The 13582-nt window shown below is 39.2% G+C and overlaps 1 pseudogene; it reads left to right on the top strand.

The window, feature by feature from the left end:
• Positions 1–1897: 1897 nt before the first annotated feature.
• On the top strand, positions 1898–12987 carry LOC137643069 (uncharacterized; annotated as a pseudogene).
• The last annotated feature ends 595 nt before the right edge of the window (positions 12988–13582 follow it).

The raw sequence follows: 13582 nt of genomic DNA, 5'->3' as shown, positions 1-13582 counted from the left end.
ACCTGTACTTCATGCCAAACATCATAAGTACATTGACACATGGATTCAGGGGTGGGCACCATTTCTCATCCTCAGTGGCACTTTGCCCAGATGTTTTAGGTTCCTTAACCAAACCACAAGTACATCGTTACCTGTTTACCGCCTTTGACTGCTTCAATCATTGCCCTCAAGTCAATGCTGTGGAAACTGCAATGATAGTCTTGTGTACTTCTGCCTTGCTCTCATGATGAATAGTAAGATTTTGTATCCCTGAGTATATCACTTCTGACAGGGGTACCATTTTCTCATCTCTATTTTGGACTTTATTAGCAAATCTCCTGGAAATCACCCTTTATCAGACAATCTCCTAAAACCCTACTTCCAACGGAATGGTTGAATTTTTTTACCCGTACCCTCAAAGCAGCTTTGATATCCTGCTGCAAGGACAAACACTGGTTTACCCAGCTTTTCTGGAAATAAGGACAAATCCTAAAGATGCCAGAATATTTCGTCAACTGAAATGGTGTATGACGACCGGTTCGTCATCCTTGCCTTATTTTTCCTTGTCTGCAACCTCCTCTGACAGTCTCCAGTGCATATGTCGTGTTGTGGGAAAATTCACTCCATGCCGCCAGACTTACAAGCCACCAGCTAAGGAAAACATCTCAACAGAACTGCACTCTACAACCCACATTTTCCTCTGCTAGGAAACCAGCAAGCCAACACTAATTCACCCTTACATGGGCCTTTTCTTTATGATCCGTTGTATGATGAAAGCATTCCTAATCAACATGCTTCACAAAGAAGACTGGGTCTCCATAGACTGCCTAAAAACTGCATATCTCCTGCTAGATGACCCGCCTACAGGACGCCTCTCAAGAGCAAGGCGGCCTATTTAATATGAATGTTTTCTTTATGGGGGAAGCCATGTACCGCATGTGTTTAACACTATATTTTAACAGTATTTTCTTTTTTTTTATTGTAGATCGTTCTCTACACATCTTTGTCATAAGAACGGTTTCAGGCAGTTTTTTCCTGCATTGATAAATTTAACTGTTGTATAAAAAGTTTGTTGTCTGTTAAAATATAGTTAGTTGCATTCGCCAAGTCTCTTAGTCATTACCTAATGGCTCGCTTGCACATCTTACTGTCTTTGTGTTTGTTTTAAAACATAAAGAGCTGTAATAACGTATTTTGGTATAGGGACATCAGAAAAAGCAAAATAGACATAATGCTATTTGTTCATGCTCTTTTTAATTGAATTCAACCCTTCCAGCATTATTGGTTTCAACTCTAGCTCCAGCAATCGATCAGACAACGTGGTTGTAGGGATTTGTTTAAGTTCATTGACAGATGCTTTGACTCAAATTTCTATGTTGCGGGTAATACTGCAAAATGTAAAAAATGTATTTACTTTATTATGTACTCAATTCTGTATCTATTACAATGTCAAGTAAAATATTCAACTAAACTCCTGATTGTCAGAACAGAATTAATAACCTGATAAAAGTACAGTTTAAAAGATATTACTGTAATGTACAAGTCTGTTCGACTTGCTCTTTTACTACTTTCTTGGAGATTGACAATTTATTCTTTATATATTATTTTTTGGACAGGTGTTCTCTTTTTCACATATTCATTGTACGCATTTAACATTACAAATTAATTATAATGGCTTCCAAGTACATTTTTACTTGAATTTTTAAATTATCTTACTTTGTGGGTAATATATACAAAATTTTAATCATCTTCACCATGCTTTTTAAAACTCCCAATGAATTACAACTTTTATTCTCATGAAATGATTTCAATATAGAAGGAAATTTACAGAATTTCAATATTTTCCCTTTTGTCCTATTTGTTACACTTAGCATACCAAATCCACCAAAATTCTTATTTCGCAATTCGAACAGCCGACATGCCTCTTGATAATATAATTGCAGATGTTACTCTTGCCCCAAAAAATATGGGCTGCAAAGTACTGGAGGGGATGTCAGGTCCATCGAAAATTATAGCTCTATTGCGGCCTTGGGCCCCGGACTACAGTAAAGAAATTAAAATAGATCAGTCATAATCAAAATTATAAGACAAAAATTATGTTAATCTGTTCTACAGAAAATAATTTACAATAAGTTTGAACTTTTGAAACTCCACCGATTCAAACGCCAGATTATGATCATTTCACAATCTGGTCATAGTTAGAATAAAACTTTTAGAATTATGTGTAGTATTTGGCCTTATGAGGAAGAAGGCAGGACTCTTAGAATTAACTGCATACCTAATACTGTGCAGAGGATAGTACATTTTGGGAATATTGGAATGCCATGCGTCTTGAATTATGACAAATCTCTTGCAACATGAATAAAGAAGTAACTGAACGATGGTGCCTCCCACAAATTAAGATGAGAGTCCGCAGTTGAAGACCTGGAGACCAATACTCGTAACAATGTACAATGGAAGAATTAAAATATTTCCTAGAGACACACTGATTGCTTAAAATCTAAAAAGACTTACACCAAGACATTTTTTTTGTACAATTATAAAGTAAATTGTTGATAAAGAATTAACCTACAACATTAAGGGGATCGTCCGCCGTTAATTTTCATGGATATATTTTGGGATATCAAAAATCGTTTTTTTTTTTTTTTGGCGGTGAATTGCACCACAACTAAAGAGTCTCGTGAGAAAGTATTGTACTAATTCTCCCATAAATAACAGGGTTATTGCATTTTTTTCCCAAGAGGTTTATGGCACTCCACTGGCTATCATAGTAACGTGGCACCATGTTCTTGAACTCACGGTAACCTATGATGAGTGTATTGTTTTTATAGGATATCAAGAGATATTTTACTATAAATAGTACATTTGGCTGCTCTGTTCATTAGTCGCCCTACACACAGCTCAACAATTACTCATTGTCTCAGTGTTTACTACAAACCCATAGTGAAAGGAAGTGTAGTACCTTGCGCTCTTTGTGTGGTCACTTATTTTCTTCTTAATTATCTTACAAGTGAACTGCAGTGGTATTTATCATGCCTAAAAGCAAAAGATGAATCATATTTAGGAATAAGGAAAAGTTAGCCCTTGTAAGAAAATTTTGATGGTTAAATAAGCATAGTAACATTCGAGATACAGTTTTTAAATGCGGAGTCGACCACGTATTGGAACAACATACAATGGGAGTACTTACACATACAATGGCAAATAAACAATCATCACAGGCAGTGTATGATGATGATATTGTTATGGACGAGGATAGAGATTTAAGAGCTCCAACTATATTCTTGACTATTGAACCTGTGGCATCGTCATCATTATAGCAAATAACAGCAACAACAACAACAACAACAACTTCCTCCACTGAGGAACCCCGTATTCCAACCCCACTAGTACGAACAAAGCTGATGTCGATCGCTGACGAAAATGAGGAAGAAAAGTTTAAAGATTAGGATGCTGTTAGTTTAATAAATAATTCACAGTTGGAAGCTATAGCAAGTGTTGTGAAGTGCCTAAAAAGAAAATGTAAACGTAACATGAAAATTATTCCTACAAACAACAGATGGGATACTGCATTTGAGGTGGTCTGCAATGATTGTAATAGTATTTTGTACAACGCTCCTCCACAGGCATATGGGAACCGGAAATCAAATCAAATGTTTTCACAGAATAACTTGCAAGAGGTTTTTCATTCACTGAATAATGGAATTGGACGTGCAGGCCTAAGGAAAATGTCAGGTTTTGTTGGGGGCAGTGCTCTGACTGCTGAATCATATTCAAGACAGTGAATTTTTATATAAAAAATGAAAATGCATGTGAAGAAGCTGCAAAGAAAGGTCCATAAATTTGTATCTGATTTTTATATAAATAAACTGGGAATTGAACCTGATGAAAATGGGATAATAATCATTGGAGTTTCATTCGATGGCACATGGCTCACTCGTGGCCATCAATCACATAAAGGTGTTTGGTTTGTAATAGAAGTATTCTTAGAGACAGTGACTGATTTAGAAGTGCTTAGTAATTAGTTATAAATGTTCTAAAAATATTGAAAAATATCATCAATGTACAAAAACCTTTTATGCAAAATCTGGAAGTATGGAAGCAGAAGAGGCAATAAGGATGTGGTCTCGATCTGAGGCAATTGGTTTTCGTTATGCAACGTTAGTAGGTGACAGGGTCTCAAGTGCTTATAATACTATTTGTGCTATGAATAATAAAAATAGTTCTTTCAGAAATATGAAAGTGGTAAAGGAAGAGTGCATAAACCTTGCTGAGAAAAGGATGGGATACCGATTGATGAAAATGAAAAGAAGACATGAGTGACATAACTCAAAGACGGGAAAACTTAGAAAAAAGAGATTTCTATGAGGAAAAAACATGCTAAGGCAAAAGCTTATTGAATATATTCCGTGTTGTTATGGAAAAGCATTGCAAAGTAACACAAATACAACAGTTGAAAGCATAAGAAAAGCAATTTGGGCTAAGTATTTTCACTTAACTTCAACTGACGAAAATCCTAGTCATAACTTCTGTCCTGTTGGTGCGAATTCCTGGTGCTTTATCTATAAAGCCAAAGCTTGTGGAGAAAATACACCATCTCATGAAAAAAGAAAACATGATCTGTCGAAAATACCTTTGGACTTACGTGCCCACATACTTCATATATTCGCTGACATATCCTCTCCTGATCTACTACAAAGATGCTTACCAGGGTGGATATAGAACCCAAATGAGTCAATGTGGCGGGATGTTTCAAAAACAAGCCCCACACCCAGAATCACACCTAATGACAATTGTCTCAACAAAACAAACTTTCGCCTTACGTTATCTAAACTAGACTCTTAGACAAAAGGACAGAAAAAAACATAACCTTAATACTATATTTCTTAAACACTAAATATAAATCATAAACCATCCACTATAAAAATAAACACACTTAAACTAATCAGAACTTAACACTAAATATATAATGAACGTAACACCATTCAAATAACCCCCCCCCCCCAAAAAAAAAAAAAACACCTAACAAAATTACACAGCACACCAACATCAAAATAAATTATGTGTTCTTATATATTATGTGACACCAACACTGTCGTCCACCCACAAGCCGAACTGTCTTTCATGGCACACTACCACAGCTTGGTGGTTAACAATCGACTGTGTGGCAATTTACCACAACTACCTCCCTGATTGGGGTCCTGGATATCAACATCGTCATCATAATCTTCATCATCATTATCATCATCATCATCATCATCAGTCGAAGGTTCATTTAGTCCGGGTCATCTACATTTATCTAAATCTGAGCAGTCGTATCCAGTTCCTTATCATAAGCCTTGTCATCAACAATAAATTCCTCATAAAAAAATCTCTCCAAAGGAAGAATTACGGCTTTAGAAATCAATAATCACTTACACGCAAGGTCACTAAGGAAGTAATTAAGAACGCCAACATGGAGAACATAGGTCTTCTCCAAAAATGGGGCATTCCTTCAAAGAGAAAATCTTCTGTGGTTGTGGGTCCCCACCCTAAAAAGAAGATCGGAAATGCTGGAATTATCCGGGCTGCTCAACAACATCCCACTATTCCAGTGACCACGGTGCTACAGGCAGATGGTCAAAAGTCTAAGCGTACTGACTACTCGAAGCATAAAGACGCTTCGGCTAGGAGGAACTTTCCCTCAGGATCGCAGGACTTTCGATCCTTCGGTCCAAAGCCTATTCAAGATGAGCCATTGATGGGAAACAGAAATGTCCCTACCATCATTTCCTTACCTTCTCCTACAGTTCAAAACACTCCTGGAGGAGTATACCTGAGAGCTAAAGAGCATATAGGTAGTAAGAAAACTTTAGCTCATCAAGTTCCAGGGAAGGCTCCTTCGTGTTCACGAGAAGGACTCAAGATATCAATGAGCCATTCTGAACTTGTCGCCACTCAACAAGTTCATAAAAAACAGCAAGTTCTGAATGATAATCCTTCTGAACGTATGGACCTTATTCCAATTATGGGTGTTCGAAGTCTTGTCAGACATGAAAGGTGTCCTTCGGAACCTTCCAGTTAACCACCCACCTTCCTCCTATCTAAAATTCATGTTACAGAGAGTAACATTCATCCTAAGGAAGATACGTGTCGGACTCACAGTCCTAAGTATCTTCAAAGGATTGACGAACTTAGTCACGTCAAATTCAAGCCTAGAAATAGTTCAGGTATTAATATACCTGATCAAGAGGATGGAGTGGGCAGCACCCGAAGTGTCCGGCCAATGTGCATTCAAAGAGATGACCCGGTTCCTGGGACATCACGGATGCAAGATAAGCTTCTAGAAGTCTCGACTTTCTCCAGCTCAGGGGTTTCGATGTTTAAAAAACCATCGAAGCCGTCAGTCACATCAACTTGCCTCTCCTTTGGAAATATAAAAGGAGCTCGAGAGGTCTGTCAAGAGACTCAGGTATTCAGTCAGAATTCCAAAACGTCAACAGGAAAAGGCGCTAAACTTTCCCCAGTTCGCTATAGTGACAGACCTGGTGCTAAGGGCACACCGGAAAGATGCGTTAAGAGCTTGGAGAAAACACGCATCAAACGCTTGAAGAGATAAAAAAAGACTGAGATCGGTCCCTCTTTAATTGCTTCTCTAACAGAAAATAGAGCACGAAAGTCCCAAGACTCTGCTGGTCCTTTCATGGGTGGGGAAGCCCCCTCCACACAGATCAGACTCCCTACGACTGATCTGGGACACCGAAGCGATAATAAGACGTCACATTCGAACGTCTCATTCAGTCTTGGTGAAGTTACCCATCCCTCTCTTAAAGGGATGGCACCTACCAGCAGTTCATTTACAAATGATCCACGATGTGACGGTGGATACTCTATTTCGATACAAACCGATAGAGTTGGAATGGTCCATGGGCGCAGACGTATTCCCCCCCAGATGGGAACAAGTCCCGGAACTGCAATTCGACTTCTTCTTCACGAGCGTCTTCAAGAAACTACCTCGCTATATAGCTTCATACGAGGATCCTCTAGTAGGGCTGATAGACTAGATCAGGCTGGTCCTAGGTCTGACCCTAGGTATATTTCCGAAGATTCAGAAATTAACTGCCTTCGTTTTATCACAGAGAACCCAAACCCTTCATTTCATGATTTTCTCGCTCTAGCAGTTAGAAAAAGGTTTGGGATCTCAAAAGGCAATATAGAATTCTTAGAAGAATACAAGGCCTAACCTAGCCACTGGGGGAAGGCAAGACAGCCCAACTCAGTGCCGGTCCCAAGCCCGGATAAATAGGGAGGGTTGGAGTCAGGAAGGGCATCCGTCTGTAAAATCTCCTGCCAGAACTTTTATGAAAAGAGTCTTACAAGGAACGAGAATAGGGCTAGGTTGTCACCTGGAAGTGACCCACAGATACATCGCCCTAACTCTGTGGACATGCAAGGGCTACCGCATCGTGAGCGAGTGCGGCTAAAGATGAGAGCTCCAGAACTACGAGTAGGAACCTTAAATGTTGGTACAATGACAGGAAGAGGGCGGGCAATAGCTGACCTTATGAAAACAAGACGAGTAGATATTCTGTGTGTACAGGAGACAAGATGGAAAGGTAACAAAGCGAGGGAACTTGGGAAGGGGTATAAGATGTTCTATAGCGGAGCAAATAAAGAAGGTAGGAATGGTGTTGGAATAATTCTGTCAAGTGAAATGAAGAAGGAAATCGTTGAAGTAAATAGAAGAAATGATAGGATTATTTGGGTCAGGCTGATGGTTGAAAATTGCACTGTTAACATCTTTAGTGCATATGCACCCCAGTCAGGATGCTCAGATGAAGAGAAAGATCACTTCTGGTCACACTTAGAGGAGGAGATGGAAAAGGTACCAGCAGATGAAAGATGCCTTGTCGGGGGAGATCTGAATGGGCATGTAGGCCAGAATAACCATGTGATCAGCCGTATACATGGTGGGTATGGCTATGATGAAAGAAATGCAGAGGGTGAGAGAATTGTTGATTTTGCTGTGGCCAAGGATATGGTACTGGCGAACACTTTTTTCAACAAGCGGCAAGAACATCTAGTTACGTACAAAAGCGGCGGAAGGTCCAGCCAGATAGATTACTTGATGTATAAGAGGAAAGATTTGCGCGAGGTAAAAGATTGTAAGGTCATACCAGGAGACCATGTGAGTGTGTAACATCGTTTGGTAGTGATGGACTTGGTTATGGAAGTTGAACAAATAAGGAAGAAAAAAATGCAGGGGCCAAAAAGGATTAAATGGTTTAAGCTGAAAGATATTGAACTTTGTAGGCAGTTTAAAGAAAAAGTATTAGAGGAACTAACTCATGAAATTGAGGATGTTGATGAATGGTGGAATAGAACGATGGAGATAATACTGCGGGTTGCTAGAGAAATACTGGGTGAGAGTAGTGGTAAGATGTTCGAAAATAAGGAAACGTGGTGGTTCAGTGAAGAAGTGAAGGATGCAACAAAGCAAAAGAGAGAAGCAAAGAAAAGGTGGAAGGGGACCCAAATGGAAGAGGACTGGATGGCCTATAAGGAAGCAAATAAATTAGCAAAGAAAATTGTAGCAATTGCTAAGGATAGAGCATATGATCAGCTTTACAAAGAGCTAGATACCAAGGAAGGGCAAGGAAAGATCTTTAAACTAGCACACATGAGAAATAAGAATACCAAGGATATAACACACATAAGACAGATGAAGGATAAGGATGGAAATATACTGAGAAATGAGAGAGACATAATAAAGAGATGGGAAGAATATTTTGAGGCCTTACTGAATGAAGAAAATGAAAGATTTCTAAGAGGAGACGGACACACAAATTGTGGACCAGTCACAGAAATAACAAAAGCTGAGGTTAGAGGGGCACTGGGAAAGATGAAAAATGGTAAAGCTGTGGGACCAGATGGCATACCTGCAGAAGCCTGGAAGGCTCTTGATGAGGAAGGAATTGACATATTGTGGCAGTTAATGAAAAAGATTATGGAAAGTGAGACAATACCCGAAAAATGGAGGGAAAGTATATTAATCCCAATATTTAAAGAGAAAGGGGACAAACAGTGTTGTGAAAATTATCGAGGAATAAAACTCATGTCACATACACTGAAGGTATTTGAAAGAATTATGGATGAAAGATTACGGCAGCAAGTTTCCATCGGTAGACAGCAACTAGGATTCATGAAGGGGCTTAGTACTGTGGATGGTATTTTCGCTTTGAGACAAATTATGGAAAAGTACAGAGAGAAGCAAAAGGTCTTGCATATGGCCTTTATAGACCTAGAGAAGGCATATGACAGAGTACCACGACAGGAAATATGGAGATGTCTCAGGGAGAGAGGAGTGATGGAGAAGTATGTCAGAATGATCAGGGAGACGTATAGAAATGTAAAGACCAGCGTCAGATCTACAGTTGGAAGAACAGAAAATTTCCAATTTGGAGTCGGGCTACATCAGGGATCTGCTCTAAGCCCACTCCTGTTTAACATCGTCTTGGATGTGTTAACAGAGGATGTCAGGGAGGAGCCACCATGGTGTCTGCTCTATGCAGATGATATAGTCTTGGTAGCCGAGAACAGGGAAGAACTGGAGGGGAAACTAGAAAGATGGAGATATGCCTTGGAGAGTAGAGGTTTAAGAATAAGCAGGAAGAAGACAGAGTATATGACAACCGAGATGGATGGCGACCAGCAAACAACAATCAAATTAGGCGGAGGAAACATCAAAAGGGTTCATAAATTCAAGTACCTTGGTTCAGTGATCGACAATGGGGGGAACATGGAAGAGGAAATTAACAACCGGATTCAGTGTGGTTGGAACAACTGGAGGAGGGTATCTGGTATCATATGTGATAGGAAAGTCCCTATAAGATTGAAGGGCAGAGTGCACAAGGCAGTGGTCAGACCAGCAATGACATATGGATTGGAAGCAGCACCCCTAAAGAACACAGAGGGTAGAAAGTTGAACGTAACCGAGATGAGGATGCTTAGGTGGATGAGTGGAGTAACCAAAAAGGACAGGGTTAGAAATGAACATATTAGGGGTACAGTAAAAGTCACTGAGGCATCAAAGAAAGTGCAAGAGGCAAGGTTAAGATGGTATGGCCACCTGATGAGAAGAGAAGGGCAACACATGGCAAGAGAAGTGATGGACGTGGAGGTGGATGGAACACGAAGGAGAGGAAGACCTAAGACCAGGTGGAGAGATTGCATTAGAGATGATATGAGGGAGAAGGGAGTATGGGAGGAAATGACACAGGACAGAGGGAGATGGAAGAGACTCATTAGAAACGGCGACCCCGAATAGGGATAAAGCTGGGAAGAAGAAGAAGAAGAATACAAGGCCTAGTCAACTAGAAGACAATATGAGTCTTCCTGGAAAAAGTGGGTTGCATTTTGTCAAAGCAAAAGGACCGAAAGAAATTTCGATGAACTTCTGGCTGTCCTTCTTTGTCCACCGTCATAGCCAAGTTCTGGCGGCCAATACGATAAATACGTGCAAGTAAGCCTTGACTAGGCCTCTCCTATATGCCTTTCAATTGGATCAGGCGAATGAAATCTTTAATAAGATTCCGAAGGAATGTGCTAGGCTTAAGCCCGTGGTACCACCAAAACCCATCTCTTGGTCTTTGGACAAGGTCTTACATTATGCCTCATCTGGGAACAATGAAGATTGTTCTTTTAAGGATCTAACCCAAAAGGTTATTTTTCTGTTCGCTATCGCCTCCGGGGCTAGAGTTAGTGAAATAGTGGCCCTATCCAGAGATGAGGGTCACATTTAGTTCATGGAAGTGGGAGAACTGAATCTATTTCCTGATCCATCCTTTCTCGCTAAAAACGAGCTACCCACTAAGAGGTGGGGTCCCTGGAGAATCTGCCCTCTGAAGGAAGATGTCTCTCTATGTCCTGTAGAGTTTCTAAAGGTCTATCTTCGTAGAACTTCAGACTTCAGGGGAGGACAGCTCTTTAAAGGAGAAACTTCTGGATCAAATTTATCCTTAAAACAACTAAGGGCGAAGCTCACCTACTTTATTCGTAGAGCAGATCCGAACAGTACTCCCGCAGGTCATGATCCGAGAAAGATTGCTTCATCACTGAACTTCTTTCAGTATATGGACTTTGAGTGCCTTCGTTCATACACTGGATGGAAATCATCCAGAGTGTTTTACAAACACTATGCAAAACAAGTGCATGAACTGAAACATTTCGTAGTGGCGGCATGTAGTGTATTAAAACCTGCCCCCTAATTACTGTGGTAAACAGTTTATGGTTTGGGACCTCACATGTCCTCGCACATGTAACGGATGAGAATCCTCCAGAGTGTTCTACATACACTATGCTAGACAAATCCCTGATCTGAAGCAATATGTGGTGACGCCAGGTAGAATATTTAACCTGCCGTCTAATTCTATGATGAACAGCTAATTGACTGGGACTGTCAATTAAATGGAGAATTGGTCACCCTTCTTAGGTGTAACTTCCTTTAATTAAGTGTTACCATGATAACACTAGCTCTGTTCAAAATCCCTGGTGTGGAATTATACAGATAGCACTAGTGCCGGTGTATGAAGTACACAGTGCAGATAGAAGTAACCAGTACAGGAATTATGAAGAGAAATTGTTTTATAATTTTTCTTCAGTCTGAGAGTGGCACTCATCATTTCTTCCTTCCAGAAGGAAATATAGTCTCTCTACTTGTTACAGGTATAATCCCATTGTCATACTACATTCGTTTTACTGAACATCTTTTAGTCATTTATTAGTAATAAATGTCTATTAGAATGTAGTGCGTCCACCTTCGCCAGACAATTGTATGTATACATGCTAGAGTTCTTTAACTTACCAAAGTAAGTATCCCTCATATATTTGTATGCATCAAATTTTAGATATAAGAGACACTGATGTTATTTTAGCAAAATATACAACTATGAGACTATTTGTATATTCAGTGTGTACTTATGTTTGGTCATACTATGTATGTTAACCTCAAGATCCCTTTTCTACTTTCTAGAATGACTCTTCCCTGTAGGAGGCAGGAAGCACTAACATTGGTTATGATTAGTGATGGTGACGAATAACGGTAACGTCCCTTGTCTCATGTGGTCCCCATGACCATAGAAAAGGTAGCTATAAGGTTAAGGCACTGATTAAAAATCCACAGATACACTAATGCTCTGGTATGCTTCCATCACGACGACATGGCTTGAGCCCAAAAAACGGATTTCGAGCGAAGCGAAAAATCTATTTTTGGGTGAGATGGCCATGTCATCCTGATGGACCCACCCATCTCTTCTAAAAGAAAAGATCTTCACAGTATCGCTCCCGTGGTACTGTATCTGTAACACCACGCTCAATGCTACAAGGAATGTCCGCCATCGTGGGAATGGCGCTGTTGTATTCCCAACAGTATTACGAGAGCGGGGAGAGCCTTTGGATGGCTCCCTTTTATTTTGCCACATCCTCCTCGAAGCCAAAACGCTGTTTGGGGTGCAGATTGCTATGGAGGCGTGTCAAGAATGCATCCGCTGATATTATGTGATATTCTTGGGAGAAATTTTAAGGATATTCACGCCAGGAGTTAGAATTCTTGATACCTAAAGGTAAAATTCTCTGGGAATATCACTGTAGCACATATATCCCTTAGGAAGCTACTTTAAGGAACTTCCATCAGGACGACATGGCCATCTCACCCAAAAATAGTTTTTTCGCTTGGCTCAAAATCCGTTTTGGATTACATTGTCTCATATTTGTTGCCGAAACAACCACTCTAGAACACAATTTTGGATATGAAAGAAGCAATCTTCTTACAGCATTGTTTGGCATGAGTACTGATATTCGTGAATCCTTACCATCTCTTGATAAAAACAGGCTGAAGATGTAGATGCCAAGAAAAAGAAAAAAAAAAACACTGGGGAGAGTAAAGACTATGAAGGTAGTGCTTTTTAAACGCAGAACCAGGCAACAAAGAGGGAGGTGGCACCTCCTGGTACCCTCACCTTGAGTGAGTAGTACTCCAATGGGATGTTGGGGGAGGGGTGACTAGGGACCATGCTTGCGGTAATTACCAGATAAAGCTATAAAGTAAACAAGTTTAGTTATTTTAAAATATTTTAGAATAGCTTCCTATTATCATTGACGTTAAAAATAGTGTTTCATGATATTATGATATTTTTATTTGTATTCTTGTTGCCAACCTTTTAGGGACGATATCTCAGCTTTATAATTATTGACGTTCAGAACAATGTATCTCCATTATTTACAAAGATATCTCAAACCCAAAGACATTGTTGGAAAGAGGAATAAAAATGGAGAAATCTGATCTGTGAAATTAAATTTGTAAGGTTATTGAAAATGTTTAATTTTTTTCAGAATTTAAAATATATATATATATATATATATATATATATATATATATATATATATATATATATATATATATATATATATATATATATATATATATATATGCCAACAAAATGGAATAAAACGAATAAGGAAAAATCCCTCAGACCAAAATTTTCACAATACAAATAGCAATAAGTATTACAAATAATATTTAATTCAATGCCGTACTTTCGAGAAAAATAGAAAAAAGTAAATTTTT

Source organism: Palaemon carinicauda, chromosome 6 (genome assembly GCF_036898095.1).
Source record: "Palaemon carinicauda isolate YSFRI2023 chromosome 6, ASM3689809v2, whole genome shotgun sequence".
Classification (NCBI taxonomy): domain Eukaryota; kingdom Metazoa; phylum Arthropoda; class Malacostraca; order Decapoda; family Palaemonidae; genus Palaemon; species Palaemon carinicauda.
This window is presented reverse-complemented; position numbering and strand designations above follow the sequence as displayed.